The sequence below is a fragment of the Mustela putorius genome, unplaced genomic scaffold, assembly GCF_011764305.1.
Source record: "Mustela putorius furo isolate JIRA1106 unplaced genomic scaffold, ASM1176430v1.1 tig00002144_pilon_pilon_pilon, whole genome shotgun sequence".
NCBI classification, from domain to species: domain Eukaryota; kingdom Metazoa; phylum Chordata; class Mammalia; order Carnivora; family Mustelidae; genus Mustela; species Mustela putorius.
This window is the reverse complement of record NW_025421955.1, coordinates 144,734-162,926: the sequence shown is the minus strand read 5'-3', so window position 1 is coordinate 162,926 and position 18,193 is coordinate 144,734. Positions and strand designations below refer to the sequence as shown.

General features: G+C 41.5%; 1 long non-coding RNA gene across 1 annotated transcript; it reads right to left on the bottom strand.

Moving 5' to 3' along the window:
* Positions 1 to 7,212: 7,212 nt before the first annotated feature.
* Positions 7,213 to 13,571, bottom strand: LOC123394271. Its single transcript, XR_006608994.1, has 3 exons — positions 13,341 to 13,571; positions 11,776 to 11,884; positions 7,213 to 7,321 (listed from the first exon to the last, which is right to left on the bottom strand). It is a non-coding gene; the product is annotated as an uncharacterized LOC123394271 (long non-coding RNA).
* Positions 13,572 to 18,193: the final 4,622 nt, after the last annotated feature.

The following is an 18,193-nucleotide window of genomic DNA, read 5'->3' as shown; positions in this document are numbered from 1 at the left end:
CCCCAATAACACAACCTCTTTGGCAGTAGTAGTGCAGCACATTCCTTCTAGATATGTCTCCCCGAGGCAAGGGAAACAAACGAAAAATAAATTATTGGGATTTCATCAAACAGGCTTCTACTCAGCAAAAAAAACAAGCAATGAAACTAAAGGCAACCTGTGGAATGGAATGGAAGAAGATATTTGCAAGTGATATATTTGATAAGAGGTTAGTATCCAAATCATATAAAGTACTTATAAAACTCTACACCCCAAAATGACGAGACCACTTAAAAAATAGGCAGAAGATAAGAATAGACATTGTTGCAAAGCAGACATCCAGATGACCAACAGACACATGAAAATATGCTCTACATCACTAATCATCAGGGAATAACAATTATAAAGTACAGTATCACCTCATGCCTTTCAGAATGGCTAATGTCCCTGCTTTTAAAAGCTTTTTTTTTTCTTTTTTAAAGAATGTATTTACTTAGTTGTCAGAAAGAGAGTGAGCCCAAGCAGGAGTGGTGGCAGGCAGAGGGAGATGCAAGCTCCTCGCTGAACAAGGAGCCCGATGCTGAGTAAAGACCAGAGGCTGAGCTAGGAACATAATGCTTGACTCTCCCAGGTCCCTGGGATCATGACCTAAGCCAAAGGCTGATGCTTAGCCAACTGAGCCACCCAGGTATTCCACCTTTAAAAGCTTTTCAAGAAAGTTCAGAAGTTTTGCAGGAGATCTGTGGTTTTTTGCCCTGGGTCTTGTGACATGAGTTCTTTTCTTTCTCCTTATAAAATGTAGGAAACTGCTTTAGAGTTACATTTTTCTAAAACACTGTAAAATAAGTGTGCTATTATATTAAATGTTGAAGTGTTTGTATTATCCTGAAAAGAATTTAAATCTTTTTTTCCTATGGACTCTGAAAAACAATCTGAGGGGTTTGAGGTGGCGGGGGTGTGGGAGGTTGGGGTACCAGGTGGTGGGTATTATAGAGGGCACGGATTGCATGGAGCACTGGGTATGGTGAAAAAATAATGAATACTGTTTTTCTGAAAATAAATAAATTGGAAAAAATAAATCTTTATTTCGATATCAATGATTTTATCTGAAAAACCATGTGATCTCTGTGTGTCACAGTTTGGAAAACCTATCCTTCAGAAGGATCATAAAACCCCTCATGTCAAACAAAGAAACAAACAAAAAATGCTTCACCATGAACAATAAGAAGAAATTACTATAAAGTTTTAGGTACACATCAGTTTTCAGTAAAGTCATCATGTATATGGTCTGGTTTCCTGGCCAAGCTTTTCAGGAGTACTTACTTTGAGAAAGAGCAAGGGCTTCTACCTTGGAGCTAAATCTCAAAATCTATTGCTTAGTGGAGTCAGATATAAATATTGGGTACACTGGCACCCACCTTTCCATGAAGATTAAATGAGGTTCTAAATGTAAGGAACCCAAGAGAAAGAAGTGGCTGACATATAGTATGCACCCTCTGAATAGGAGGTTTTTTTTCATTTCATTTATTTATTTTCAGCATAACAGTATCATTATTTTTTCACCACACCCAGTGCTCCATGGAATCCGGGCCCTCTATAAACCCACCACCTGGTACCCCGACCTCCCACCCCCGACCCGCCACTTCAAACCCCTCAGATTGTTTTTCAGAGTCCATAGTCTCTCATGGTTCACCTCCCCTTCCAATTTACCCCAACCCCCTTCTCTCTAACTCCCCATGTCCTCCATGCTTTTTGTTATGCTCCACAAATAACTGAAACCATATGATAATTGACTCTCTCTGCTTGACTTATTTCACTCAGCATAATCTCTTGCAGTCCCGTCCATGTTGCTACAAAAGTTGGGTATTCGTCCTTTCTGATGGAGGCATAATACTCCATAGTGTATATGGACCACATCTTCCTTATCCATTTGTCCGTTGAAGGGCATCTTGGTTCTTTCCACAGTTTGGCGACCGTGGCCATTGCTGCTATACACATTGGGGTACAGATGGCCCTTCATTTCACGACATCTGTATCTTTGGGGTAAATACCCAGAAGTGCAATGGCAGGGTCATAGGGAAGTTCTATTTTTAATTTCTTGAGGAATCTCCACACTGTTCTCCAAAGAGGCTGTATCAACTTGCATTCCCACCAACAGTGGAAGAAGGTTCCCCTTTCTCCACATCCTCTCCAAGACATGTTGTTTCCTGTCTTGCTGATTTTGGCCATTCTAACTGGTGTAAGGTGATATCTCAATGTAGTTTTAATTTGAATCTCCCTGATGGCTAGTGATGATGAAGAAGACAAAAAGATGGAAGACCATTCCATGCTCTTGGATCGTAAGAATAAACATTGCTCAAATGTCTGTACTGCCTAGAGAAATCTATACTTTTAATGCTATTCCGATCAAAATTCTTCAAAGAGCTGGAGCAAATAATCCAAAAATTTGTATGGAATCAGAAGAGACCCTGAATCGCTAAGGAAATGTTGAAAAACAAAAATAAAACTGCGGGCATCACGTTACCCGATTTCAAGCTTTACTACAAAGCTGTGATCACCAAGACAGCATGGTACTGGCATAAAAACAGACACATAGACCAGTGGAACAGAGTAGAGAGCCCAGATATGGACCCTCAACTCTATGGTCAAATAATCTTCGACAAAGCAGGAAAAAATATACAGTGGAAAAAAGACAGTCTCTTCAATAAATGGTGCTGGGAAAACTGGGCAGCTATATGTGGAAGAATGAAACTCGACCATTCTCTTACACTGTACACAAAGATAAACTCAAAATGGATAAAAGACCTCAATGTGAGTCAGGAATCCATCAGAATCCTAGAGGAGAACATAGGCAGTAATTTCTTCAATATCAGCCACAGCAACCTCTTTCAAGCTATGACTCCAAAGGCAAAGGAAACAAAAGCGAAGATGAACTTTTGGGACTTCATCAAAATCAAAAACTTCTGCACAGCCAAGGAAACAGTCAACAAAACAGAGAGGCAACCCACGGAATGGGAGAAGATATTTGCAAATGACAGTACAGACCAAAGGTTGATATCCAGGATCTATAATGAACTCCTCAAACTCAACACACACAAAACAGACAATCATATCAAAAAATGGGCAGAAGATATGGACAGACACTTCTCCAATAAAGACATACAAATGGCTGTCAGACACATGAAAAAATGCTCATCATCACTAGCCATCAGGGAGATTCAAATTAAAACTGAATAGGAGGTTTAATACTACCTCTTCTTATTAAAAAAGCTCAACAAATGGACCGATTGTCAGTACTGTAGACAAGTCATGGTTGGCCCGCAATTCACAATCATACAGCACAGATCAAAACTGTGTAGTTAACAGAGCCATGACCTTTAGCTTTCTGGGTACAGAAGATTAGTAAGAGTTCAATAAAAGTGGAGCAGGTAGCTTTTATAGTGACAGCATCATTAGAGGCGTCTTGCAGGGAAGATGGGTGGGCACCGCACAGTATTTGAAAGGATGGGAACCTGGAGGGTCCGATTGCAACAGAGATGCAATCCCGACACAGCTGAACATGGCAAGTCTAATTCTATATTACTCACAGTCATTCAGAGCCTTTGGTTCCAGAGAATAGAAAAAGAGGTTTTACAAAATATTACGGGAAAATAATCAGACCTGCGAGAGATCAAGTGAACACTCAGAGAAGTAGGAGAACTCGGATTTATTTTGCACCGGGGGACCCAGATGAGCTCATGCTCAACGTTCTGGGCCCTGGGTAGTAGGGTTACAGGGTTTTTATAGGGGGGGGGTGCAGGGTGCCAGGTCCCAAGGGCTATGCTGGCTGATGGTAGGTGAATTTAAACTGGGGGAGCTGGGGGGTTGCTTTAGTCTGTTAGGCAGGGTAGTGGGCTTGTGGTGGGAAGCCTGTTTACAGAAGCAGAAGCGGCTGGTCATCTCTTGCTCCCTAGCAGGCCTTCTGGTTATCTCTTGCTCTTCCTATCTACTGTGGTCTGCTGGTCCGGGCTTACTCTAGGTTAGCCTGCTCTGGGTGATCTTCCTCTTCAATACCAACTCATTTTATGAAGCTAGTATTGCCCTGATACCAAAATCCAAGAGAGTATATAAAAGTGTATGCTAATGACACTCATGAGGATAGCCATTAAAATTATAAGCAAATTATTAAGATGTAGATTATTCACAAAGATAATATATCATGACCATTCCCTCCCCGTAATGTATGGTTGGTTTAAACATAGGGCAATATGCAATATGTCACATTAACCAATTAATGAAGGGAAAAATCCTATAATCATCAGAATAAAGGCACTCCAAGTGTTTGATGGAAGTCAACTTATTTTCAATACAAATATTCGTAGTAAAGGAGAATAAAAATGGAAGTCCTGTTACTTCACAGAAATACATTAAAATGTTAAAAATTTTCTAATTTATTAGTAATAAGGCAAGATGTCCATTGGGAACAGGTCTTTGCAACATAGTACTGGGTATAGGTATGTCCTATGTAAAATGGGGGGGAGGAGGGAAAATGTTTAAAATGGAAGAAACATTTTCCCTTACCCCCGCCCCCATTTTACAAACGTTCCCCAAACTACTAGAACTCATACAGCAATTCAGCAACATGGCAGGATACAAAGTCAATGTACAGAAATCAGTGGCTTTCTTATACACTAACAATGAAAATACAGAAAGGGAAATTAGAGAATCGATTCCATTTACTATAGCACCAAGAACCATAAGATGCCTGGGAATAAACCTAACCAAAGAGGTAAAGGATCTGTACTCGGGGAACTACAGAACACTCACGAAAGAAATTGAAGAAGACACAAAAAGATGGAAGACCATTCCATGCTCTTGGATCGGAAGAATAAACATTGCTCAAATGTCTATACTGCCTAGACCAATCTATACTTTTAATGCCATTCCGATCAAAATTCCACCGGTATTCTTCAAAGAGCTGGAGCAAATAATCCAAAAATTTGTATGGAATCAGAAGAGACCACGAATTGCTAAGGAAATGTTGAAAAACAAAAATAAAACTGGAGGCATCACGTTACCCGATTTCAAGCTTTACTACAAAGCTGTGATCACCAAGACAGCATGGTACTGGCATAAAAACAGACACATAGACCAGTGGAACAGAGTAGAGAGCCCAGATATGGACCCTCAACTCTATGGTCAAATAATCTTCGACAAAGCAGGAAAAAATATACAGTGGAAAAAAGACAGTCTCTTCAATAAATGGTGCTGGGAAAACTGGACAGCTATATGTAGAAGAATGAAATTCGGCCATTCTCTTACACCGTGCAAAAAGATAAACTCAAAATGGATAAAAGACCTCAACGTGAGACAGGAATCCATCAGAATCCTAGAAGAGAGCATAGGCAGTAATCTCTTCGATATCAGCCACAGCAACTTCTTTCAAGATATGTCTCCAAAGGAACAGGAAACAAAAGCGAAAATAAACTTTTGGGACTTCAAAATCAAAATCAAAGCTTCTGCACATTAAAGGAAAAGGACAAAAAAAAACAAAGAGGCAACCCACGGAATGGGAGAAGATATTCACAAGTGACAGTACAGACAAAAAAGTTGATATCCAGGATCTATAAAGAACTCCAAAAACTCAAACACACACAAAACAGACAATCATATCAAAAAATGGGCAGAAGATGCGAAAAGACACTTCTCCAGTGAAGACATACAAATGGCTATCAGACACATGAAAACATGTTCATCATCACTAGCTCTCAGGGAGATTCAAATTAAAACTACATTGAGATATCACCTTACACCAGTTAGAATGGCCAAAATTAGCAAGACAGGAAACAACATGTTGTGGAGGGGATGTGGAGAAAGGGGAACCCTCTTCCACTGTTGGTGGGAATGCAAGTTGGTGCAGCCTCTTTGGAGAACAGTGTGGAGGTTCCTCAAGAAATTAAAAAAAGAACTTCCCTATGACCCTGCCATTGCACTCCTGGGTATTTACCCCAAAGATACAGATGTCGTGAAAAGAAGGGCCATCTGTACCCCAATGTTTATAGCAGCAATGGCCACGGTCGCCAAACTATGGAAAGGACCACGATGCCCTTTAATGGACGAATGGATAAGGAAGATGTGGTCCATATACACTATGGAGTATTATGCCTCCATCAGAAAGGACGAATACCCAACTTTTGTAGCAACATGGACAGGACTGGAAGAGATTATGCTGAGTGAAATAAGTCAAGCAGAGAGAGTCAATTATCATATGGTTTCACTTATTTGTGGAGCATAACAAATAGCATGGAAGACATGGGGAGTTAGAGAGGAGAAGGGAGTTGGGAGAAATTGGAAGGGGAGGTGAATCATGAGAGACTATGGACTCTGAAAAACAATCTGAGGGGTTTGAAGTGGCGGGGGGGTGGGAGTTTGGGGGGTACCAGGTGGTGGGTATTAGGGCATGGGTTGCTTGGAGCAATGGGTGTGGTGCAAAAATAATGAATACTGTTATGCTGAAAATAAATTTTAAAAATATATAAAAGATGGAATCTAAAATAAAATAAAGTGGCAGAAACATGGACTTCTGGAAGGCTTTGTTGGTTAAGTGTCTGCCTTTGGCTCAGATCATGATGCCAGGTTCCTGGGATCTATTCCCATATCAGGCTCTTTCCTCAGCAGGGAGCCTGCCTCTCCCTCTGCCCGCCACTTCCTTGTTCCTACTCTGTATTTCTTTGAAAAATAAATAAAATGAATAAAAACCTTAAAACAAATAAAATAAAGTAAAGAGGAAGAAACAAACTGATAGCATTCCAAGATGATATAATTGTGCATGTTGAATCTCAAAATGGATGTTGTCATACGCTTATTAAATCATACGTAGCAAGGACGCTGGATAGAAATTCAAGTTACAAGTATATCTGTGTATATCATCTGCATCAGAATATAAATTTTCAAAAAATGACATAATTTTTGGCAGCACCTACTAGTTAGACTAAGTTTTTCTTTAAAGATTTATTTGTTCATTTGAGAGAGTGAGAGAGAGAGAGAGAGAGAGATGCAGGGAGGGAACAGGGGCAGGGGCAGAATCTTTCAAGCTGACTCCCTGCGGAGCATAGGGCCCATCTCGGGGTCCATCCCATGACCAATGGATTATGACCTGAGCTGAAGCCAAGAATCAGTGGCTTAAGTGACTGAGCCACTCAGGCACCCACTATGTGGAATACGTTTAACAAAGATTTTAAAAGATTTATTGGACAAAGTTTATAAAACTTTATTGAGAGAATTTCAACAATGAAGTACCCCCACATAAGTGTAGTTTGCATGCTCCAGCTTGTCCTTGTTTAAATCTGGGGCTGTCCTTCACCTGTAAGATAGAATAGTTGGAAACTTTATTCCGGAGACTTGTATTTCCAGTAAATTAATGGTACAGGAAGTACGCCATAGTTTCCCCCTTTTTAAAGATAGAAGTCCAAGCATATATTTCACCAAACCTTTTTGAACTTACCACACTTTCTACTGGCACAACAAAACAAAAAGACAGTACACTTTCACACACACAAAAGGAAATGAGCCTTTACAGATGTAGTGGGAAAAAAGGGCCATCTGTACCCCAATGTTCATAGCAGCAATGGCCACGGTCGCCACACTGTGGAAAGAACCAAGATGCCCTTCAATGGACGAATGGATAAGGAAGATGTGGTCCATATACACTATGGAGTAATATGCCTCCATCAGAAAGGATGAATACCCAACTTTTGTAGCAACATGGACAGGACTGGAAGAGATTATGCTGAGTGAAATAAGTCAAGCAGAGAGAGTCAATTATCATATGGTTTCACTTATTTGTGAAGCATAACAAATAGCATGGAGGACATGGGGAGTTAGAGAGGAGAAGGGAGTTGGGGGAAATTGGAAGGGGAGGTGAACCATGAGAGACTATGGACTCTGAAAAACAATCTGAGGGGTTTGAAGTGGCGGGGGGTGGGAGGTTGGGGTACCAGGTGGTGGGTATTAGAGAGGGCACGGATTGCATGGAGCACTGGGTGTGGTTTTTGTAAAAACAATGAATACTGTTATGCTGAAAATAAATAAATAAATAAAAATTTAAAAAATAAAAAATGTCGTTTCAAATAGAAAGCAGAAACTGCATGCAGTTTCAGAAAAACTCCTAACAGCATGCAAGGAATTGAAAAACACAAGAAATTTACATGTAAGTCTCATTTAAAGGCTTTCAACTTGAAATAATATTCTAATATATGATGCTGAAGGAATAATGCCAATTTGGTTACTGCTTCAGTGATGTTAGTAGAGAAAGGAGTACCACATGGAGTTTATACTTGGTTATGGTTACGTGGAAAACTGTTTTTTGACAGCTAGTTTATCCCTTATGTCCTGTGTTAAGCATGGTAACCATTTGCCTTAATGGTGTTTGCCTTAATGGTGTTCCAGTTGGTAAAATAGATTATATGGTCACACACTTCACACGTGTCAGAATGGGTGATGTTAACAACACAGGAAACAAGAGATATAGGTGAGGAGCTGGAGAAAAGGGAACCCTCTTACGCTGTTGATAGGAATGCAAACTGGTACAGACACTGTGGAAATGAGTATGGAGGTTCCTCAAGAAGTTAAAAATAGAAATACCGTGTGACTCAGGAGTTACACCAGGAGGTTTTTACCCAAGGGACCCAACAGATACAGGTCGAAAGGGTACAAGCACCCCAATGCTTATAGCAACATTATCAATAATGGCCAAACTATGGAAAAAAGCCCAAATGTCCATCGACTGATGAATGGATAAAGAAGAGGTGGGGTGTGTGTGTGTGCCACACACACATACAGTGGAATATGACTCAGGCATCAAAATGAATGAAATCTTGTCATTTGCAATGATATGCATAAACCTAGAGTGTGTTATACTAACAGAAGTTGTAAGCCTGACAGAGAAAAAACAAGTAACATGATTTCACTCATACATAGAATTTAAGAAACAAAACAGATGAACATATGGGACAGGAGAAAAAAAGAGAGAGACAGAAGCAGACCATGGGACTTAGCTGTAGGGAACAAACTGAGTGTCGATGGAGGAAGATGGGTCGACAGTGGGCTAAAAGGTTGATGGGCATTAAGGAGGGCACTTGTGGTGATGAGCACTGAGTGTTGTATGTATGTGATGAATTTCTGAATTCTACTCCTGAAACCAATATTACACTATCTGTTAATTAACCAGAATTCAAATAAATATTGGGGAAAAAAAACGAGAATAGGGATCCAGGTCTCCACAGAGAAACACAAATAGCCACCATTGTGCATTTTTTGTTCAAAGTGGCAAAGGAATCTCAATTCACATGTTAAAATTAGACCAAAGATGTTACCAGATTAAAAAACTCATGCAACATCTCATGGAACATCTCTGTATTCTATGTATGGTACCAACAGACTCACACAATACAAATATCAGGATTAAAAATGATATCTGAAATATATATATAATATATATAAGTATATATATAGTATATATATATATACTATATATATAGTATATATATATATACTATATATATACTTACACATACATACACACACTTCTGAATACCCACACACATATGTAAAGACAGGTTCAGAAGTTAAGGGATTCTCAGAGAGTCACACAAGTTACCTTAGAGCGGGTGGTAGAACCTCCCTCAGTGCCTCAGCATATTTCATACTAACTGATATTGAATCCATATATATTTTGTGTTTGATAAAAGCAGAACTTACAGCAGGATCTGAATATTATTAGCTATTCGTTGAAGTATTTACATGCAAAACAAGAAAAAGTTTCATATTTTACGGTATAATAAGGCTTTGACCCAATTTGTTTCTCTGTATACTCGGGTATAAGTCAGGCCGTCAGGATGTTTGGGTCTCAACTACTTGGGAAAGTATCTTCATATGTAAAGTCTGTTATTAATTTATCATTAAAGTTATTACAGATAAATACAAGATACTCAGGAAAAGACCCTCATACTTTGCACTGTCAATGGATAACATACGGGCTTCTGGCATTTTAATGGGCTCTAAAAATGGCAGATTTTCTCCCCTTGACATCAGGGTGATATCCAGTTACACGCCCAGCCTCTGCCTGAGGCAGCTTCTGGAGATCAGCTTTCAGGTCCAGTCCTTGAAACACAAAGGTACTCAATTGAAGCAGTAAATATGAAATACAAATGAAGCTTATGGTCTAGTGTGATAAAAAAAAAAATAATGTGATGGAAAAATGCATTTCACACCCTTGTTTTCCACAAGTGTGTTGTGCTTTATTTCAAGAGATACTGTAAAGATTAAACCCACTGCACTTCGTTTCCTTTCTATTACCATAGTGTTCTAGGAATAGAGAGCATCAACTAGCTAAGAAATCAAAGTCTATATCATGCGTAAGATTTTATTTAAAAGTACAATGGGGTTTTCTGAAGGATGAGCTGTGTGTATTTGTGGGCCTCTAACAAATCCCATCCTGGTGACATCCATTCCCTACTAGAGCAACCTGCAAGGTATTTTGTCAAATTTCCCTAGTCAGATTTCAGGGCAAAGTCCCTCTGTATACCTTAGGATAAAGGAGTCACATATAGAACAAAGTTCCAAAAGTAACAGCAAAAACATTAGTGATTAACAGTCCAAATTGTGTCTTACAGTAAGAATAAAAGGAGGGTGGAAAGACTCAATGGACTTTGTTGTCAGTCGCATTGTGGAAACATCTTAACAGTGACTCCCTAAAATAATCCATGCCTGAATGGTGTCAATAATTTACGATGAAAATGCTCTATTTGGAAGACATTCATTTCTTCTTTCACGATCATTGTAAGATACATTTCATTTTCCTAATCATAAAAGTATTTACACACCTATCAAAGCAGCTTAATAATCATACTAATATAGTGACCCCAATGCCAGTTTCTTGAATTATACAGCTCTTATGAAACGTACCATGTCAAATGATGAACGACACCGTGGTTTTCATTCATTGAGCTCTTTTCTGGAGTTCCTGTCCTGCTCCACTGAACTGCATTAATTCCTGTGCCAGTAGTAAGCTACTTTACCTTACAGACACATTTGAGTAGTAAGCATTCTATAGAGAACCACACTCCCTTGTTTGTATAGCAACACAGACGGTAGGAAGAACACAAACCTCTTTTAAAATTCTTCTGTTAAGTAATCTCTACACTAGTATGGGCCTTGAACACTCCACCCCGACATCAAGACTCACACGTTCTACAGACTGAGCCAGCCAGGTTCCCCAAGAACACAAACCTTGTAATGAAATATGCACTGAGTCTCCATGTGTCATGCAGTCTTTGGGAAACCACAAACCCTGAGCCTTAGTTTTCTCATTTCTAAAATGCAGCTCCCATCCCTAGGCAAATCGGCATTATTCCTCACGTTGTAGGGTATGCTGACTTGGCACTCTGCCTGTGCTGCTGAAAACTGCTTGTGCTTTCCATGAAATGAGTGAAAAGGCCCCACAAAAATGTGCTAAGAAGATCAAATTAAACTAGGGAAATGATGTATAGTTTGTAGTTAAACATTTTCCTCCCCTTTAGAAAAGACTGCATTTTCAGGCACACCAATTAATTCCTGAGGGAAAAAGGGAAAGTCATTATGGTGAAGGGCTACATGAAACTGCACAATGTACACTCTTCACATTTTCAACCCATCTTCAGGAAATGACTGAGATTCCCTTCACATGTTTTCTTTCCTCCTGTCATGGTTTGTCATAATGCACGATGCACACATACACTCCCTTGCTCCAACGGACATCCTTCTTCCCTTTCCCTTCACCTTGAGCCCCAGGTGCTCCTTCCACGTCCTTCCCTGGTTCAGGTTTCATATCTCAGCTCTCAGGTGGTGCCTCCTTTTGTTTTGGTTTCTCTTCCCTGGGTTGTTGTGCCTAGGGGTATGTGTGTATAAGGGCCAATAAAAAGTTGTGTGGGTTAATACATGCTAACAGTGTAAATAGACATCAGACATTTGGATATCAAATAATGAACAAGCATAAAGACACTCCCACTTCATGATTCTATGTGCTTGTTCTGAAAAATGACTCTTACCACAGAGAGGCTACTGCAACAGGAGGTAGCCACCAGCACTTTGGAGTCTACTGTAAACTCTGCTGGGATGGATATGCACAATCTGTGCTTAATAAGCATGGCAAAGAAGACACAGACTGTATTTCCACAGGCACCAGAAATTTGGAATCCTCCTGGTTCATTGTTTCCCTCCCTTAATCAGCAGAGAAACTTTTATCACTGTATCTGTTTTCGGTTGGTATCTCAACAAAACGTCCAGAGCAATAAAAGTATGGTAGCCTAAATCATCCAATATGGAAATACACCCGCACGCTGCTTAGACCCTGGGTCATCTTTTCTGTTTAGATTTGGATCTTGATCTGACTCGGCCACTCATAGTTCACGCTGAAAGTAGAATACTGGTATTTGAAAAATGTAATCCAAAGGAGAGGTATACTACTTCCAAGGCCTCGGGTTTAATCTGTCTTATTTTGAGAATATGTCATATTATTGTTATGTCTGCACTAGAAAGGTTCAGGTGTCTGGTCACGAAACAGATTCAGTGGCCGGGTCCTCCTTGACACTGTACACCGTGCACTGCAAATCTTGGGGACCCAGTTACAAGCCCCCAGTGTTCCGCTGTTCCTTGCTTTCTCTATACCACCTGCTCTACCACCTCCCAGGGTCCGAAAGAGGACCTGGCCTCTGTGCTCTTCAGGCAGGTGCTCCCGGTGGCAGACACCTCAACTAACACCCCCGCTACCCAGTCCTCGCCCTGTCTTCACCTCCCCTCCTCGGCCCACCTTCCCTGCTTGCCCAGTCCCCACTACAAGGACGAGCCCAATGGCGGCAGAGACGCCTGTAAGGAGAAGGGCTCTAACTCCTTGGTACTTACACTAGGACGCCACAGTTTCTACTGTCCCCACCTACCCCAAGGCCACTAACGCCCTCCCTATCCTCGCTCACACTTAAACTCCTGGAAGGACTGACGTGGGGACTTAACAGTTGAATCAGGTAGCGAGAACGCTCATAGCACAGAGAACACGACCACCTCCATCGAACTCAGCTCTGCGCTCAAAAAGTGGGCAGCAATGCACATGCCCAGCGATAGTTGCGCACAGCATTGAGCATGGGCACGCTTTGCTCACAGCAATGAGCATGCGCACAGAGTCGGGGGCGTGCAGGGTGGGCTGAGCTTTTCCTGCCTGTGCTGCTGCAGACACTCGCAATCACGGGGTCCACCGAGGAGAAGAAAAGAGGCTTGAGCAGTCTCTTTTTCAAACCACCCAGTCTCTCCTATGCATCCAGATACTTTGGGGACACACAGCCCCAGCTTACCCTGAGTGGACAAGGTGTCTCAGAAAAAGCGCTGAGCCGGAAATCAATAGGAAGCATTTTAATCCGAGATTGATGCAGGCTTCAGTAAGTCATTTCCTTCTTTGCTTTTGGGCGTTGTGTCACTTGAACGAACTGGCTCACCTCTGTATGATAAATCATTAACACCGGTTTTCCTTAGGCTTTGGTTGCACTACCGCACCTTGACATCTCTGCACTGGTAGCTCCTTTCTCCCCGTGAAACTGTATTCATTTGGTCCGTGTATGTTTCAGAAATACCCAGATATTGGTCCTGGGATTTAGCCTCAGTCCATGGTCACATGGTATACAGCAGTAGTGTCTATGCTCCTCAAATTCTGTACTTCCCAAATCACAGCTTTGCTGAAGAAGGAAACATGTCCCTATAACTGCTGGGTTTTACTCAGATTATTGCCACCTTAAAGTGGGAAACAATATAAAAGGATGGCAATATACACCCTTTTATATTGGATATATAAATTTATATTGGATAAATAAATTGGTGTTAAAATGTGGGGTTTTAAAAGCAGTTGTGAGTTGCTCATGAACTCTTGTAAGATCAGATATCTCATGCATACAAAGTCACGATTTGTCAGCCAGGTGTGCATATTGTCGAGTGGGGGCGATTGGATTCCACAAGTGAGAAGATACGTGGGGCTCAGGATTGCCTTGCTTGTTTCTTGGACTTGAGGCAGGGCTGTCCATCTTGAAGACTTTTTTGCCCTGCTGCTGCTGCCAAAGAAAAACCTCTGGCTTCTTTGGAGCCCTATGTGCAGAGATCCTAATTCCCTGATGTGACTCTGTGCTGAAGCCTCATGTGCCTGCGGGTGGGCCCTCTCAGTCTCAGAAGGAGCAGTGCTGCACTGAAAGCGGGCACAGGCTGAGTGAACAGGACTGAGGCTCTGGGTCGGTTGCGGATTGAAGACACCCATGCCTGACCCCAAGAACTGGGGGCACATCATGGAAGCTGCTTGGACTGTCCAAGTCACTGCACCAGGAAAAGGGCTGGTTCTCTGAGGGGCCCACCTAAAACCGACCTTTACGTTAGGCCTACATTTCTGAGGCAGAGGCTAGTTGCATTCCTAATTTTTGGTTCCTGCCACAACTACAAGATGAGGGGGGGCACATCACTGTGTGGATGACCCTCCATCCACTCGTGACAGATCGGGATATCGCACTGCTCTTTCCACTTTCTAGAGTAATAGAAGTATGCAACAATGGACTGATTAGCCTGATTACTACTTCCCTCACCTTTTTTTTTTTTTTTTTTTTTTGGTGTACACACCTTATAAAGGAAGCTTGTTTATTCAAGGCACATGTTTCCAGCAATGGATTAATCTTTTACAGCCTAATCACTAAGTAAATGCAAGAGACAAGAGGGTCATGAAGTTATGTAACTCGTTCCAATGTGGATTTTTATCTTTATCCATCCCAGAACATGATAGGCCTTTCTAGTTGAATTATAGAAAAAGAATTTTAGGAAAACATTTTTGTCCTCTTTCTCACAACTCTTTCCTTCAAAATGTAGGAGATACTTGAAGAGATTTTGAATATTGATTTCAGGAGAAGGCACACCGATTTTTCTAACAATAAAGCAAACATAAAGCATGGCAGCTGGGAAGAAGCAACGGCAGATAACAAGGACATTATAACCTCTGGTTTCCCGAATGATTCTTGGAAACCTCTCTTCCTGAAGACATATTCGCAGTGTAGCCTTTCCAATGTGCTGTGAGTACTTGGAGTGCAAACAGAATGTTGAGTCTCTAGTCCCATCTGACAGAGTTCTGACTATGGGACAAGAGGCATGGCCCCAATACCCAGACTTGCACACAAAGCACGTTCACATGCCTTCCCCCCTCACGAAGTAGAGGAGGGACTGGTGTCATGGACAGATCAAACTGCTGGAAACTGACTGCTTCCCACAGCCCCTCTGAAACCAAGGGCTCCGAGGAATATTCCAACTTGGCGCGGAGTCCAGGAGGGGCAGGTCCCATGGCTGGAGGCCACACGAGGGCCCCAGTAACCTGTGTTGCCTGCTTCACGTATGCCCAGCTCTTGGCTCCCTATCAATTGTAAACACTGCTTCAGGAGTACCACCTGTGTGTCCTGTGTGTGTGCCCTGACCAGCCCAACACTGTCCTATCCTGAAACCTTTCCTGTCAGCATCCATGTCCTCACCAGAGTATGCTCTGCCCCATGGGAGATAAGTCCGTTTTAAAAAAACGGTTCATGCAGAAACTTACAGACAAATGTACCTACATTTCTAAGATAGTTTTTCATAATTAATGGGATTTGTTTAGCTGCCTGGGATGGTTACTTTTAGCTATTTGGCTAGGCTGCACTACACAGATAACTGTTCACACTGAATTCTGATGTTGACATGAAACTACTTTTTCAGAGGAAATTCACTTGCTCAAGTCTAAAATTGAAATTTCCCTTTTATTTTTTATTTTTTAATTTATTTTTTATTTATTTTGCAAAAAAAAAAAACAGCATCACAGTATTCATTATTTTTGCACCACACCCAGTGCTCCATGCAATCTGTGCCCTCTCTAATACCCACCACCTGGTTGCCCCCAAACTCCCACCCCCCCCCCCCCCCCGCTTCAAACCCCTCAGATTGTTTTTCAGAGTCCATAGTCTCTCATCGTTCACCTCCCCTTCCAATTTCCCCCAACTCCCTTCTCCTCTCTAACTCCCCATGTCCTCCATGCTATTTGTTATTCACAAATAAGTGAAACCATATAATTGACTCTCTCTGCTTGACTTATTTCGCTCAGAAATTTCTCTTTTAAATCCCAGTTTTATTTTTAAGAAGATTTTATTTATTTATTTGTCAGAGAGAGAGAGAGAGAGAGAGAGAGAGAACACAAGCAGGCAGAGGCAAAGGGAGAAGCAGGCTCCCCACTGAGCAAGGAGCCCAATTCGGAACTCCATCCCAGGACCATGGGATCATGACCTGAGCCAAAGGCAGCGGCTTAACCAACTGAGCTCTCCAGGCATCCCTAAACCCCAATTTTATTTTATTTTTTTTTAAGATCTTATTTATTTATTTGACAGAGGGAGAGATCACAAGTAGGCAGAGAGGCAGGCAGAGTGAAGGGGAAACAGGCTCCCTGCTGAGCAGAGAGCTCAATGCAGGGCTTGAACCCAGGACCCTGAGACCATGACCTGAGCCGAAGGCAGAGGCTTAACCCACTGAGCCACCCAAGGCGTCCCTAAATCCCATTTTAAATATACATATATTAACACACATATACGGATGCAGAAGCACACACACACACACACACACATACACACATATTCATAATGATATTCATCTCCTCTTGGTGACCCTTCTCTGGAGAATCCTGAGTAATATACCGGATCACTCCAAGACTCTTTTTTTTTTTTTTTTAATTTTTTATTTTTTATAAACATATATTTTTATCCCCAGGGGTACAGGTCTGTGAATCACCAGGTTTACACACTTCACAGCACTCACCAAAGCACATACCCTCCCCAATGTCCATAATCCCACCCCCTTCTCCCAAAAACCCCTCCCCCCGGCAACCCTCAGTTTGTTTTTGTGAGATTAAGAGTCACTTATGGTTTGTCTCCCTCCCAATCCCATCTTTGTTTCATTTATTCTTCTTCTACCCCACTTAAGCCTCCATGTTGCATCACCACTTCCTCATATCAGGGAGATCATATGATAGTTGTCTTTCTCTGCTTGACTTATTTCGCTAAGCATGATACGCTCTAGTTCCATCCATGTTGTTGCAAATGGCAAGATTTCATTTCTTTTGATGGCTGCATAGTATTCCATTGTGTATATATACCACATCTTCTTGATCCATTCATCTGTTGATGGACATCTAGGTTCTTTCCATAGTTTGGCTATTGTGGACATTGCTGCTATAAACATTCGGGTGCATGTGTCCCTTTGGATCACTACATTTGTATCTTTAGGGTAAATACCCAATAGTGCAATTGCTGGGTCATAGGGCAGTTCTATTTTCAACATTTTGAGGAACCTCCATGCTGTTTTCCCAGAGTGGCTGCACCAGCTTGCATTCCCACCAACAGTGTAGGAGGGTTCCCCTTTCTCCGCATCCTCGCCAGCATCTGTCATTTCCTGACTTGTTGATTTTAGCCATTCTGACTGGTGTGAGGTGATATCTCATTGTGGTTTTGATTTGTATTTCCCTGATGCCGAGTGATATGGAGCACTTTTTCATGTGTCTGTTCGCCATCTGGATGTCTTCTTTGCAGAAATGTCTGTTCATGTCTTCTGCCCATTTCTTGATTGGATTAATTGTTCTTTGGGTGTTGAGTTTGCTAAGTTCTTTATAGATTCTGGACACTAGTCCTTTATCTGATATGTCGTTTGCAAATATCTTCTCCCATTCTGTCAGTTGTCTTTTGATTTTGTTAACTGTTTCCTTTGCTGTGCAAAAGCTTTTGATCTGATGAAATCCCAGTAGTTCATTTTTTCCCTTGCTTCCCTTGCCTTTTGTGTTGTTCCTAGGAAGATGTTGCTGCGGCAGAGGTCGAAGAGGTTGCTGCCCGTGTTCTCCTCAAGGATTTTGATGGATTCCTTTCGTACATTGAGGTCCTTCATCCATTTTGAGTCTATTTTTGTGTGTGGTGTAAGGAAATGGTCCAATTTCATTTTTCTGCATGTGGCTGTCCAATTTTCCCAGCACCATTTATTGAAAAGGCTGTCTTTTTTCCATTGGACATTCTTTCCTGCTTTGTCGAAGATTAGTTGACCATAGATTTGAGGGTCTATTTCTGGGCTCTCTATTCTGTTCCATTGATCTATGTGTCTGTTTTTGTGCCAGTACCATGCTGTC